At 40.8% G+C, this 16,212-nt stretch overlaps 1 long non-coding RNA gene across 2 annotated transcripts in view; it reads left to right on the top strand.

Annotated features, from left to right (window-relative positions):
* Nucleotides 1-734: 734 nt before the first annotated feature.
* LOC126295138 (uncharacterized) overlaps nucleotides 735-16,212 on the top strand; it is a 29,050-nt gene continuing 13,572 nt past the window's right edge. Inside the window, exons 1-3 of one of the 2 annotated variants that reach the window (XR_007552391.1) lie at nucleotides 735-858; nucleotides 3,601-3,742; nucleotides 11,295-11,512. This is a non-coding gene — a long non-coding RNA (uncharacterized LOC126295138). Of the gene's footprint in view, nucleotides 859-3,600; nucleotides 3,743-11,294; nucleotides 11,513-16,212 lie in introns of those variants that run through there. The other variant, XR_007552390.1, reaches the window with a different exon arrangement.

The following is a 16,212-nucleotide window of genomic DNA, read 5'->3' as shown; positions in this document are numbered from 1 at the left end:
GAATTGTACTTTTTGTTTACATCTGTTTCCCTATATACTGTGCTCCAATCTATCTCTTTTAGGCTCTCATTGAATTTCATAAGGCCCTCTTCATTTATTATCCTAAACGATTTCCAGGAATGCTCAGGACTGTTGCACACACTGACGTATTTGAGCCTAAGTAATTGACCACCATGATCAGAAAGGCCAAGGACTGGATGTACAGTGATCTCATTGCATTTAGACTTATCTATAAATATATTATCTATCAGACTTTTACTGTTAACCGTAACCCTAGTTGGGAAATCTACAATTGCCATCAGATTATAAGACTCCATTAAATGTACTAAATCAGCTTTACATACCACTGTCTCTCTCAAAGAAAGAAAAGCCAGAAGGCATGGCTTCCAAAATTGGAAAGATTATGACAATGAGATAACGAGCTGCTCCCTTAATTCGCCTTCAAGAATGGCTGCCTCAGTTTAACGTCTCCACCCATCACAGACGTCGATACAGCGCTTTTGTCGTCTTCGAAACAGGGTGCGTACACGTGACAATGACGTCACACCTGAGTTTGACAGAGTGGATCCTGCTGTGGAGGGACAGATGAGCATCAACTAGCAGGAGGTGGCGTGGAGCCCGCGCTGCCATCTTTTGGCGACAGTCTGTACTATGCGGGGCCAGCTGCTCACCACTCCTGCCCTCTCGCGTCCCTTCCCTACACTACGTGCAGCCGGACGGAAGTGGAATTCCCGCCATAACACCTCCATCTGTCTGCTGCATATATGGTACTCCACAGCCGAACGTGACCGACGGAGCACGGAAATCATTAACGAAAAACGTTCGATACTGGAGCGAGGGAAGACTGATCCTAAATCGGTAGGTACGAACACAGAAGAAATTCATGACGTTTAACCAGCACTTTACGTCGTAAGCCGCTTACTGGCTCGTAGCAGTCAAAACAGGGAGGGGGAAGGGTTTTACATGAAGCACGCACACACATTCTTCCTTTTGAATGGTGGCATTTTGCTGTTTACATCTGGACTAAATGAACCTCAATGAACGAGCTTAGAACCTAAGACAGTTTGAAAGTATGCTTGAAATCCAATTACAACAAAACTAAGATAACAAATCAGTAAGAGTCATAGGAGCTAAGGACGGCTTGTTGTCACTGAAAATCATGATCGGCTGGGCAGGGTAGAAAATATTCAGGAGAGTAAAAAAGATCTGGACCGCTATACTGTGAGCTTAATAGGCTTTGCAAAATTAAGCTGCGGAATTGTAAGAAACGCGAAGTTTAGGAATGCTATGACAACCAGTTTTTACTTGTAGCAATGACATGTGCCAGTGTGCTGTAAATGAGACAACTGTTCAGAATCTGAGGGTTGGTCTAACAGCAGTCTGATAAGATACGTGTTGGCTGTTACTGACGAAGTTACTAAGATACACAAGTGACTCAGCCAGCAGTTTGGAGTAGCACACGTAATTACGGCTGTAAGATAATGAACCGGATGTTGTATGTAGTACGAGTAGCCAGGCATATGGACGGTGAGGTTATTGGCAGCATTCGGACATGTAAGAAAATAAGATGGATATACAGATTTTTCCCTCATTATAACAAGTTACACATTCTTGTTGTAATTACCCACGCTATACCACCCAAACTACCAATTTACGTCTTTTGTTTTTATGGCATTTAGGGGCTCAGATCGGTTGATCCGAGCACTCCAAAAATTTACATAGCTAGTTATTCAAAATACATACAGAAAAACATACATATAACACTAATCGTGGTATAGTTGAAGCATGGTTAAAAGGGTGAGTTAATCAGAGCAGTTGCCATTTTGTTAAATGCATTACCACGAAAGTTGCGGAGTTTGAAATATTATCTTCATAAATAGTTTACAGACACGAACTTTTAAGGTAATTTTGTTAACAAGCTAAAAATAAGTAACTGTTGCCGATATGGACATGTTTGTTACGTGCAGTATCTTCCTGCTAATCTCGTAATTGCGAAATGAAGTAAACTCCTGTCGGGTTCTGCTCTGTTACTTGTCATGGCCGACAGATGGCAGGCGTCTGCACCGTCTGATTGGCTGAAATCGAGTCACATTATACGTTATTGTAGCTAATTTAAAACAGGATATACTGTGTATTTTCGTATATTTCGAGATGAATAATTCAACAGTGTGTGTGTAATTTTCAAGCACAGCAGTAGGGAACAGTTTACAGACTTGATCAATAAGCGCAGATACGGCGAGAAGTAGTATGTGTGGGGATCACAGTCTATATTAGACTGTGGTGTGGATCGTGAAAGCCATCCTCTCCCACCCCAACCCGCTGCCGCGCCTGCATTCCTATATCCCACCTGCTCTCCATCTTTACACCCTCCACACCCTCTCCCTCGGTGGCTTCCGTCAACTCCCCCTCCCTGATGATGCCCTCCTCCCCTCCATCTACCCCTCCTACCAACGTTGAGCCTTACCTTCCCTCTCCTCTCCTTTTCCTGTGGGCACCCTCTCTCCCTTCTCTCCCTCCCTCCCCTCCCCTTTCTCCTTGGGCTTCCACTCCCCCTACCCTCCCCCTTCTCCTCCATCCCTCTCCTCCACTGGCATCTTCCCCTCCCCCTCTCTCTCCTCTTCCCCACACCTTTTCCCCTTGGCAGGCCACGACTCTGCTGTCTTCCATCAGTTACTTTCATCGTCCTACGCCGAAGACCATCGCATGTGTTTGTGCCTCGACTCTCCTGCAGTGTGTTTGTGTTTCGTCGTTTGTGCTCCGCTGGTTCACGTGTGGCCATCTGCCATCTGCGTTTGTGCACCGTGTTTCTCCGCTTTTATCCATTGTGCTACGCACGTGACCGACTCCGTTTTAACTCTGTTTTGTCTACTGTTTGTACCCCGCCGTCTTGATTGTTTTTATATCTCACTCATCTCTGTTCTGTGTATACTCTGAGGCCGAAGAGCGGCATACTTGGTCCGCTGCCGGCCTACCTGTTTGTCACAGGTATTAAAATCACAATAAAGGAAAAAAAAAAAAAAAAAAAAGATCGTGAAAATCCCCAGAGAAAACCTGCAGCTCACAAGGCAACTTCAAGCCTACATCTATATTTATACTCTTTAAATTTTTGTGCTGAACAAACAAAACAAGATGTATTGGTATTTTTTGGCTTAAAATATATTTTATACTCTACTTGAGGGTATTTTAATAATTTTGGGTAATTTAAAAAATTTACCATTGGCAATGCTTGAGGTTTTGTAAACCTTTGTTTTGATGGGTGATTTGTTTACCTCCAAACTTTTCATCCTGAACGAATTTAGTAACAAGATAAACATAAGGCAAGTGTCAAAGTATCATCTTTCGTAATCTGTTACCAGTGTGTGCTAATTGTTTTTCCTTATTCTTTTTTTTTTAAACACTGCATGTTTAACTTTTTGTAAACTTCACCTTAAAATTAATTTTTTGGGGCTACCTACTTTGTACCAGAGCTAATTTGGACTAAAGTAGCCCCATCAATTGACAAATACGTTTTTTACTTCCAAATTAAAACAAAAGTATTTTTATTAACATTGTTGTATACATTACTGTTGTGCTATATTATTTTGGTTGTTTTTGTTCCAGCTGATGATTGCAGAATGATGAGAACCTACAAGAGAGAGCCAGGTTCAAGAAAGTACACTGATTATAATGCTGAGACCTTTGGAAGGTTGTTTGAAGGACATACGAAGTGGAGTAATAACAGAGTGCAAGTCAGTATTACAATGTGAGTAGAAGCACAATAATAAATAAGCTTAAAACTTATGGGTTTCCGGCACGGGTAGGCCTACACCAAAAAATAAATAAATAAAAATAAAAAAATTTTAAAAAAAATATGGCCATCCTACAGTCTTCAATCAAGAAGAGGAACAAGCCTTTGAGGTTCATATCGACAAGTTAGCTACATTTGGATTGCCTATTACTGGTCTTTATTTAAGATATTTGATAAAATAATATTTTGACAAACAGTTGCATACAGTAAAGAGTTCATTTAGAAAACGTCACCCCAAGTTAATGGTGCGTACAGAAAATAACATTAAATGATTAAGAACTGCTATTGATGAAACGGTAGTCAATGATTATTTTGACAGCATGCAAACTGTTCTCAGTAAGGTTCCAGATGAGAAGATATGGAATTCTGACGAGACGAACCTGCGAGATGACCCTGGAGCAAGCAAGATCATTTGTAAAAGGGGGCAGAAGTACATTGAACACAAAATGGAGTCAGCAAAGGCTTGTGTATCATTAAGGTTTTGTGTAAGTGGCTGTGGAGAGCTGTTACCACCCTACATCGAATATAAGTCTGAGCATGTATGGCCTACATGGACTGAAGGTGGTCCTTCAGGATGCAGATACAACATAATAAAAAGTGGTTGGTTTGATTCAGGGACATTCGTAGATTGGTTTATGACCACCTTACTTCCTCAGTTGAAAAAGCTGCCTGGTGTCAAGATTGTGATTGGGAACAACTTAAGTTCCCATTTCAACTTATAAATTGTGAAATCTTGTGAGGATAGCGATGTAAAGTTTATGTGTCTGTTCGACACATTTCACCCAACCATTGGACGTCACCTACTATGTGGTCCTATAAAAATGGAGTGGCGTAAGGTATTGACTTTATGGAAGAAAAAAAAAGGTCAATAATAGGCTTGCCCAAGGATCAATTTCCTAAACTGTTAAAACAGCTGGTTGATTGTTTGTATGTAGAGAAGAAGGAAAATATGATATCTGGGGGAAAAAAAAGATGTCACCTATTGACAGAACCAAAGTGCTGGAGCGCTTGCTTCAACATGGTAACTTCAACAGACCTATGAAAAGTCTAATTGGAGAAAGTTTCATGCAACACCTTGCAGAAAGGAGGAAGAATGTGACAAAAAGTACTAGGTCAACTCAGAAATGTAAGAAGCTGGATGTTCCAGTTGGAAAAAGTTTTTGTTCAAAGTTGTTTGATGAGTTGGGCGAAAATGAAATGGCCTTTGAAGGTGCATCAACTTCTACACCTAAGCAAAAAAAAAAGGGACCTGGCGTGGAAAGCAAGAACCAGCAAAGTGAATCATATAACTCTAGTGCTCCTGATGATGGCTATGACCTTTCTGTAACTGAAAGTGAATCTGAAGATTTTGATGAAGAAGTTGGTACCATCGAACCTATCAAGGAAACACAACTGGTACTGGACTAAGAGTTATTAAACTGTGACTTAAACAAAGGCAACTTTGTTACTGTCATGTGCGGAGGAAAGCACTATCCAGGTTTGATAACAAAACTGTGTAATGGGGGACAGTTAGGCCCTAAAGTAGACTGTATGAGCAAGACCAAAAAATCCAGGAACTGACCCGACAAAAATGATATTCTTGTTTACGAGTGGACTGACATGAAGAAAAAAATCAACCCTCCCAAGCTCATGAAACGAGGACACTTTAATGTTCCTGATTTTGAGTTGGTATAAGAAATGAGCATTAAAAAAGTCGGTAGAACAAAAATAAGTTTTTCATATCAAATCAAAAATTTTGTATTCTTTACAGGTATTTAAATAAGTTAATAATTTTTTTGCTTCTTTGTGTTATCATTTCATTACCTGATCGTTGTGTAAGGGGTTACAATAGTCTGACATGTGATTTGTATCAAAATAAGTGAGTGGTCCAAGGTAGCCTCGGGCAAGGGTTACTTCATTCCAACGTATAAAAAATAGCAAACAAAAAACAATTTCTTTTAAAAACGTTGATACAGTTTACTTCTTTATACTTTGTTAACTGGTTAAAATTCAATTTTGGCGTTTAAAATCCATGTATTATATTTTTTATTAAATAATATCCAAGTGAAAACATGAAAAATTGGCCCAAATTAACCTCAGTCGACGGTACACTTACTCGGGATAGATTACACCTATCTTCAAGAGTCTGCCAGCTCAGTTCCCTTCAGTATCTCTGTGGCGCTCTGCCACGGCTTAAATAAACCTGTGACTTTTTGTACTGCCGTTCTCTGTACACGTTCAATATCCCTTGTTAGTCCTATCTGCTGTGGGTCAGACACACGTTAGCAATACTGGTATTCTAGTGCCAGCCAAAGTGATTTGTAAGCAATTTGTTTTGTAGACTGATTGCACTTCCCCAGTATTCTATTTTTAAACCAAAGTCTACAACCTGCATTAACCATAATTGAACCTGTGTGGCAATTCCATTTCATATCCCTACACAGTGCTACACACAGGTATATGTGTGAGCTGGCTGATTCCAACAATGACTGATTGATATTATAGTCATAGGAAACTAACTGTCGTTCTACGAAGTGGAAAATTTTACATTTCTGAACATTTGGAGCAAGTTGCCGATCTCTGCACCACATTAAAATCTTACCAAGATCTGGCTTAATATCTATGCAGTTTCTCTCAGATAGTACTTACTTATAAGTAACTACATCACCAGCAAAAATCCTGTTTTTACTATTAATATTGTGTGCAATGTCATTAATACAATCATCAACAGCATAGCTTCCCTGGGGCACACACGAAGTTACTTCTACATCTGACAATGACTCTCCATCCAATACAGCAAGCTGTTTCCTCCCTACCAAAAAGTCCTCAATCCAGCCACAAATTTTACTTGATACCTGTATGATCGTACCTTTGACAATAAACATAGGTGTGGTATTGAGTCAAATGCTTTTCAGAAATCAAAAAACGCTGCATTATCTGGTTGCCTCAATCCAAAGCTTTCACTATGTCATGTGAGAAAAGTGTGAGTTGGGTTTCACATGATCGACGTTTTCGAAAACCATGCTGGTCGGCATTGAGGAGATTCAAGATACCTTGTTATGTTTGTGCTCAGAATATGTTCTAAGCTTCTACAACAACTTGATGTCAAGGATATTTGACGGTAGTTTTGTGGATCACTTCTGTTGTCCTGTTTGTAGAGAGGGCTTACCTATGCCTCTTTCCAAGAACTGGGGATCGATTTTTTGTTTGAGGGATCTGTGACAGATTATAGTTAGAAGAGAGGCTAACTCAGCCGCAAATTCAGTACAGAATCTGACAGGGATTCCATCAGGCGCTGGAGCTTTCTTCAGTTTTAACGATTTCATGTTTCTCAACACCACTGACAATAATACTTACTTTATTCGTCTTCTCAATGGAACGGGGATTGAAGTGGGTAATTCTCCTGCCTTTTCCTTTGTAAAGGAGCACTTGTACACGGAGTTAAATATTTTAGCTTTTTTCCCAATTTTAGTTCCCATCTTATCTGCTACACTCTGGACTAACAGGCTTTACATACGACCACAATTTCTTTGGGTTCTATGAAAGATCAATTGACAATTTTCTACTATGGTAGCCATTGAAGGCATCACATATTGCTCTCTTGACAGTGTCTCTCTATCTATAGCCCTACTCATTGTTTCAAAACTATTGTGGAGTAATCTCTGAGTCCTTAGAAGTTTCTTTACAGTGACTGTATACAATGGAGGTTTCCTCCCATTACGAACTCAGATTTCTTGGAGATGACTTAGTTATCTATAATGAAGCTTCTACTAGAAAAAGCTGCACAAATATTCAATCAGATTTTGGAAAGATTTCAGTGTGATGCAGAGATGGGCAACTTGGTTTGAAGGATTAGATATGTAAAACTGCACACTTCACAAAATATGCACTCATAGTAACCTACGATTGTAATTTCAAGAAATTGCAATTTGTATTATTCGGCTCATATTCAAACTGGAGTAACATTCAGTGGGGGTATGCAGTAGAATGATCACATATGTTCAGTCTTACATAAAGCAGGTAGCAGATTTTAGTTCATTGGCAGGATACAAGGACAATGGTCTCTGTTTACAGAAAAGATGGCTTACAGAACACTCATGCAACCCATACTAGATTATTGCTAAAGTATGTGGGACCCATACCCAACATGACCAACTGGGGAACATATATGCATACCAGATTATTCTGCTGATGAAACTGAAAACTATAGAGAAAACCTCAGTTCACTTGTATGTATATTTCCCGATCACACTGTAATCATTGGTGGACACTTTAATCATCCAACAATTAACTGAGAAAATTACAGTTTTGTTAGTGATGGGTATGATAAGACATCATGTGAAACTTTAGTAAATGCCTTCTCTGAAAACTACCCAGAACAGATAGTTACGAACCCCACACAAGATGGAAATATGTTGGATCTAATGGCAACAAATAGATGTGGACTCTTTGAGAATGTCCATATCAAAACTGGTATGAGTGACCACGATGTGGTTGTGGGAGCAATGGTTATCAAAGTGCTTACAGCAGCTATAACAAGTATAGAGATACGTATGTTCAATGAATTAGATGAAACTTTCAGCCCAGATCAGGGGCATGTAGAGGTACTCTGGCTCAAGTTGAAGAGAATAGTTGGCCATGCACTGGATGGATATGTACCCAGTAGAACTGTTCATAATGGTTGTGAATCTGCCAGTCATTAATGTACAACATAAACAACAAGGATCCCGGCAAAGATCCATGGGGTGCATCTGGAATTGCTTCTACTTCTGTTGCCATTGTTTCGCGTGCTACATCCTCCGTGCCGAGAAATATACATAGTAGTTGGAAATTTTGTTTGATACAACATGCGGCCATCCTTATGTTGCTAATCCTGACCAGGTGCCAAGTAAAATGCTTCATCCTTGGGTGTCAGGATGCCGTGGGAGAAAAACGCAAATTAAGTTTTTATTCATGGCTGGTGGTTTTTGAACTGATAGTGATTGGCATGCAGAACTTCGTCCTATTTGATTTACCTCATTATATTTGAGTGCAAAATACAACGCCAGAAAAAAATAGTGCGCCTTTGAAGAGGTTTCCAATCCACTCAAGATCTTCCATTGCCACCGTGCATATGGACTAGCTGAAATGATTACACTTAGAGATCAACGGCAGAAGTGGTCCTGAGGTGCCAGGTATTGATCAGTGCTGAAACACCTGTATGAGTACGTGATGTAGCGTCCACAGATGGCAATTCTGGCTCTGGCATCCAGTCACTCGTACACATGGCCCATACTGCCCCGGGATACGTTAGGCTGTGCCTGCTCGATAAGTTTGTGTAGTTCTGTAAGAGATGTTGGCTGACCACCCACCACATCCCACACGTGGTTGGTTGGAGACCTATCCAGAGATTGTGCTGGCCACGGAATTTGCTTCACATCTTGCAGAGCACGTTGAGTTTCACAGGCAGTGTGCAGGTGAATACTGTCCTGTGCCAACAACACATCACCTTTCTGCTGTGAGAAAACCATTAGAATGGGTCTAACAACATTCTTCGCATGCCGAGCAACGGTCAGTATCCCCTGCGAGAACACCAGAGGTGAACGAGAGTTATAGCTTCTTGCAGCCCAGACTGTGGATTGCACTCCAGTCTATAAGGTCTGGGCTAGGGGGTGTACGTAGTACGTGCAAACGATTATCTTTGCTTGCAGGCAGAATCTGTTTTCATCCCTGAAGAACACTGTGCAGCATTCCATCTTCCAAGTGAGCCTCTGGCGGCACCAGTGTTGCTGTGTGTGTGTCGCTGCTGTGGCATGCGTGGAAGACAGGCTAGGCAACCCTTCTTTCCACGAACAATACGAGACTGGAATAGAAGGGAGAACCGATAGAGGCACTCAAGGTACCCTCCGCCACACACCGTCAGGTGGCTTGAGGGAGTATGGATGTAGATGCAGATGTAGATGTGTGCCTGCTGGTAGTCCCACCGTAAAGAACGGGTTCCAAGCATTTTGTGCTGATACGTCTGGGCTCGCAAGCCCTCTGCTTTGTGGTACCTCTATGATCTAGCACTGCTGCCCTTTGTATTGTATGGAAGCAGGCGCCTAGAAACAACAGAGAGCCTTCGTCCCTGCTTTAGCCCTCAGTGGCAAGCAACTTTACAACAGGCTACAGCAGTCCATTCACCCCACACCGAATGTAGGTGTGCCCGCATCTCGTGGTCGTGCGGTAGTGTTCTCGCTTCCCACGCCCGGCTTCCCGGGTTCGATTCCCGGCGGGGTCAGGGATTTTCTGTGCCTCGTGATGGCTGGGTGTTGTGTGATGTCCTTAGGTTAGTTAGGTTTAAGTAGTTCTAAGTTCTAGGGGACTGATGACCACAGATATTAAGTCCCATAGTCATCAGAGCCAGTTTTTGAATGTAGGTGTGGTTCGGTCACCAGTAGAACCACGTGGGAACATCTCACACCAGATGAGTGTAACCCCAGTGTTTGTGTGGTAGAGCAATTATGGTGTATGCATACGTGGAGACAGTGTTTGTGCAGCAGTTGCTGAGATAGTGTAACTGAGGCGGAGTAAGGGGAACCAGCTTGCATATGCTGATGCAGATGGATAAACACCTTAAAAGCCATCCACAGACAGGCCGGCACACTGGACCTCGATACTAATCCGTCGGGTGGGTTCGTGCCAGAGACCAGCACACCTTCCCGCCCAGAAAGCAGTGGGTTAGGCAGAACGGCTAACCGGGCGGGCACTGCTGCCCTTACAATATGACAATCCTGGCAGGCATCTGCTCTGCGTGGGTGCTTAGAACCCCTCTATGGGTGTGAGAATATTCACGCGACCACCGCTACCAGCATCATTGCACTGCTGACGCAGCATGTCTAACCCACGTGGCACTTGTCAAAAATGACCATCCCACCACCCAGAAGGCCACAATTTGACCACTTTCAGACCTGGTCAGTTGGATGTAGCAACGACGAGTGCATCTCTGTGGCATGGTTGCCTGCTTGCTTCACGTATTTCCACCACACTGACCCTTCTGGTTTGCAAGCATTCCCTACTAAAAGCTAGACACATATGGCGCTCTACTAGCTATGCCACTACGCTATATACTGGTCGAGGATGTCAATACTTTTATTAATACATCTACTATGCCTCATGTGGTATAAGCTATCATCAGATGAAAGTCCACATCATCTTTCCAGGTGTAATAATTGTTTTCTGGCATTGTTTGTTCTAGGAATCTGTCCCAGATGGTAATTTCGCAGATCATTTCCGCCAAATTTCTTGTAGACAAATGTGATGCAAGTTTTCTTCCAGATATTGGGCACAGTTTGATTTTCGAGTGGTCCACGGTGTGTTCTGGTTCAAAGAGAAGCTAACTCGGCTATAAATTCTGTATAGGACCTGACCGTGATTCCATTGAGCCCTAGGGCTTAGTTCAGTTACAACGACATCAACTTCCTCTCAGTGCTACTAATAATAAAAATGGAAATGAGTGTATGGCATCGTTTTGGGGAAGTTCGGCCACCGAGTGCAAGTCTTATTTCAGTCGACGCCACACTGGGGTGACCTGTCTGCTGGTGATGAGGATGATATGATGATGAAGACAACACAACACCCAGTCCCCGAGTGGAGGAAATCTTCAACCTGGCTGGGAATCGAACCCAGGCCTGCTTGCATGAGAGGCGGGCACGTTACCACCCAGCTACGCAGGAGGACTCACTAATACTAATATCCTTGCCATTCAGCCTTGCAGTGATGTGGTGACTAAACTAGGGCAGTAGTCTCGGAGCTTCCTTTGTAAAGTAACATCTGAAAGCAAAGTTTAGCACTTCTTTTTATTACACGAGTATACACGGAGTAGTGATTAGTTTTAAAGTTTGCCCAGGGTGACAATCAACAAAATACTCCTCACTATTACTTTTGAAGTATCAAGTGATTTTTCATTAATAAATTGAAGGTACTAGTAGGGCTAGATTTCTACTGTCTTAGAAAAATCATTAATATGAACTGTGCATCTGTTAAACCGACTGTTAATTTTGTGGCAGTCACTTTCCATATTAGGTCAGCCTTCACAGAAAGTCTGATGTCATTTTTTGTGGAGGAAAGATATCAAAACGTCATTATTCAAATACCAAAAACTTGATGTAATTGCCATGTACAGTAGATGTAACTGTCCTGCTTGTGTAAATATTTGCACAGCGGGCTAGTTTGTGAGACAGGCAGGCCAATCGGCTTGGCAGGTCAGTTATTATTGTTCTCTACCCCTCTCAGCCTGAATGTGCTTTTCAGGTGGTTTCCCACACTTGTGTGGACAAATGCTGGGGTGCTCACCAGTCTCTGCCATAGAAGACACAGCACACAAAAAGTTAAAGTACTGTCACAAACAGAACAAGGTTTACACAGTTTACATGCAGCCAGTGAGATTTCCATGCTCTGTGTCAACTGGTAACAGTGGCAATGGGAAGGAATTCCAAGCACGCAATGTCAGATTTGACTAATTTTTCCAGGTAGTGAATATAGCAAACCTTGTACTATGGGATACACATTACAAAGGACAAACAGTGATGATAATTACTTCTTTTGTAAGTATTTTTTCATGTATCTTACATAACTTGTGTAACAAAATTGCTACTAGATGTATTGTGTTCGTGTTTAAAATTAATAATCTGTATGTTGCTGTAAGCAATTTATAAAGCATATTACAAATTTAAAATTACATTGTAGCAAGATATTATGAAATCACTTTCATCTTGTTCGCTAAGTGTCATTATGTATGCACATTGAGTGTCATCATTATCAGTAATTTTTCTGAAGGTTGTTTTGTTTTACAAATGAATTTTTTTTGCATCTTAAGATAATTGTAATGGGCAGTTAAGAAGTTTTTTACACCTTTAATTACACAGTTGTAATGAGATCAGCTAATACGAATTTTACAGTTTATCAGACACGTTTGAAACAAAGGGAGCTGAAGGATTAGTGGAACTTAAACCAACACCCTAACAAACATTTTTGTCATCAGAAAGCACTGAAGTGAAATGTAGATTGGTGAGTGCCTCCCGGCAGGTAGACCTGATCACCTGGTGCAAGACTTTTGTGGAATTGTATGCAAGGCCATATTGAGAGGAACCAGTGTTTGAAATACTTCTGCCCTGTGGTAACAGGTTACACAGAAAATAACTTTTACAGGTTCAGTAACTTTTAAATCATGGTCATCCTATTGTTTGCTTCCAAATCACAGTTCACGATACCACATTTTTAAATAAAACTAAAAGGCAAGAATGATATATCCCAGCCTGATACAGACAGTCATGCAAATCAGTGAGTGTAAATTTTTAATGGCTATAAAAATAAGTGTAAGATTTAAACTGGAAAACATGCTGTATCTACAATAGATAATTCATGCACGAATGGTTCATCTCTTTGCTTTTAACTATTGGATGCAAATATTCCATAACACACTACTGAGTGGAAATGTGCAAAATGCGTGTGTATTATTTTTTTTTTCTGTTAGGAGACACATATTTCTGGACATTTTAATGACTTCCCTTAAAGTATTGCAGTAGTTTTTGGTGAATACAGTATCATCAGATGTTAATTCGTTCTGGTCTATAAATAAATTCCCTATTTTTTAAAAAACCTGCATTTCTGGATACATGTTTAGCTAAGTTACTGTCAAATATTGACACAAATTTACTGTGGAATACATTGAACTTCACATTAACGTCTCTTTCTCTATATACCTCAGCCCATACTACCTCTTTCAACTTACTCTTAAAACAGTGTACCCTGTTATCAGCAATAAGCCTGATAGTTTTGTATGAGCATGTCTCAGATATGTAATGTGCCACACTTTTTAGTTTTTTTAAGTGTGCGTCATTACAAGATAGTCCATTAACAGTTTGATATGCATTCATTGATCCATAAAGATTTCATCAAGCAGGGTCCTACTACCTGATTGCACACAAGTAGGAAATTTCGACACTGAAATCACCTTGAAACTCCCGAATAATGATTCCAGTTAATTTTATTTTCAGAATCTTTTAAGATATCTGAATTGAAATCTCCAGTAATTACTGACTCTTTCTTCTTGTTTGACAGGCAGCTCAGTAATGCATCTAGATTTCTCCTAAATAACTGAATGTATCATAGAAAGGATCTGTAGAAGCTGCAGTCAGAAGTGTAGTGTTCTGCAGTAACATCTCACAAGTACTTGCTTTGTGGTTATGATCTACAAAAAATAAATGTTTGCTTCAATATATTTGACCTTGTGTCCCACTTTGACATATTTTGTAACTTTATCTTTTAAATCTACTCCAAAGTGATGCTAGTCATTAATCAGGGGCAGTGTCAAGGGGGGGGGGGGGGGGGAGGGAGGGCACCTCCCTCCCCTCCCCCAGTGGAGCATCTTATTACACTGGATAAAATGACTAGAAATCAGCTAATATATTACTTCAACACATTGAATCTTTTTTTTTTATAATTATGTAGCAATATTGGCTTCAATGTATTTTAAAAACATTGTAACAAAAGAATAAGTGCGGCAAATAGTTTACTATCTAAACCAATAAATATCATTTAACTTAATATGGGTGTCTTATTATTTATTAATATACACTGGATGTATATTAATGTGCGAGCACCACTTACAATAATCAAGAAAGATAATCATGCTGGGTGTGCCTACCAACACTTAAATTGCTGACCCCAGACAAAAACTTTGAAATTTGCTGGACATCTGGGTCAAATCGTATTATTTTCCTTGGGCACACACATTCTAAAGACAGATTTTTACCCTGAACTCCAAAACAGTTACCAAAAACTACTTTAAGCAACACCAAATTTTACCAGTTTGTCGGTGGAGGAATCCAGCTCTCCAACAGTTAGGTGATATTCCACTCCTTCAACTTGCAACCCCCCCCCCCCCCCCAACCCTTAGCTCCCACCCTAGCTTGACCGACTTCTAGAATCACCCCTGTTGCTATTGCCTTGTATTTGACTTCTCAACCCCTGTGGTTACATGGTGTTCAGAGAGGTACAGATCTATCACTTCTGAATTTCCCACATGTTACTGATACACAACAAGCTCATGTACCTTGCTTTCTTAGCCCTCTAATGTACTGATGAAACAAACTACTTTTACTTTTCTGGAAACTGTTCCACATATTTTGGTCCTTTCTGTTCCAATTTCTTTCAAGCCTGTCTGTATATAACCACACTCTCTTCTGAAAATCACCTGCAAGATGCTCAGCTAACCTGTCCCTCTCCCTCCTATTCAAGTGTAGGCAACAATTAGTGCATCCCCATTTCACAACTGGAGCAACAGGGACAGCACAGATATAGCCGGCTGCTGCGGCTGAGTGGTTCTAGGTACTTGAGTCCGGAATCGCGAGCCTGCTACGGTCGCAGGTTCGAATCCTGCCTCGGGCATGGATGTGTGTGATGTCCTTGGGTTAGTTAGGTTTAAGTAGTTGTAAGTTCTAGGGGACTGATGACCTCAGATGTTAAGTCCCATAGTTCTCAGTGCTCAGTGCCATTTGAACACTTTTTTTTTTTTTTTTTTCCTTAGTAAGGATCAATCTGCTCATAACTTTGCCTACACAATTGACAGCTGTATTAACTCGGGGCTGGCCATGGTGATGCAAATCCTTGACAAGCCCCACATCAGCATGTTCTGTTGTTTCTCTTGCTTTCTCCACATAAACTTCAATACTCTACACTAAGCTGACAGAACTGTTTAAGTTAAACAAATCTGAAGCTTTTTCTGGTCACTGTGTTTCATTCTCTGTGTCTGTGAATTTTTTTGTGACTTCTGTACAACTTTTGTTATTTGAAGGACTGTAACACAGTTGTTAAAATTTGCTGAAAGAAAAGATGTATATAAAGTTGGTAAACACAAAGGCATCCGTTGGAATCTTCATTAATGATGATAAAAGACTCAGGAGAAGAACAAACACTTGGTTGAAATTCCAAGGAGGTATTGTATTGTGGTGAACTGTATTGTATTGTATCTTTATTGATCCACTCAGTCATTCAATGTATGGAATTGTACAACATAATTTGGGTCAAGTCAAACAGATCGCCGGCGGGAGTGGCCGTGCGATTCTAGGCGCTGCAGTCTGGAGCCAAGCGGCTGCTACGGTCGCAGGCTCGTATCCTGCCTCAGGCATGGATGTGTGTGATGCCCTTAGGTTAGTTAGGTTTAATTAGTATTAAGTTCTAGGTGACTGATGACCTCAGAAGTTAAGTCGCATAGTGATCAGAGCCATCAAACAGATGAGGTAAGAACATCATTTCATTTAGCATACAGCACACTACATATGTATTACACATGCATTCATACTAATGTAAGACCAAGTGTAAGACCGTATATTAATTCTGCTCAAAATCACATGGCAAAAGTTTATGAATAGACAGCTAGTTCCATTTATAGTAAAACAGTTACTTTTGAAAGGCAATAGAATTAT

This window comes from Schistocerca gregaria, chromosome 11, assembly GCF_023897955.1.
Source record: "Schistocerca gregaria isolate iqSchGreg1 chromosome 11, iqSchGreg1.2, whole genome shotgun sequence".
Taxonomy (NCBI): Eukaryota; Metazoa; Arthropoda; class Insecta; order Orthoptera; family Acrididae; genus Schistocerca; species Schistocerca gregaria.
This window is presented reverse-complemented; position numbering and strand designations above follow the sequence as displayed.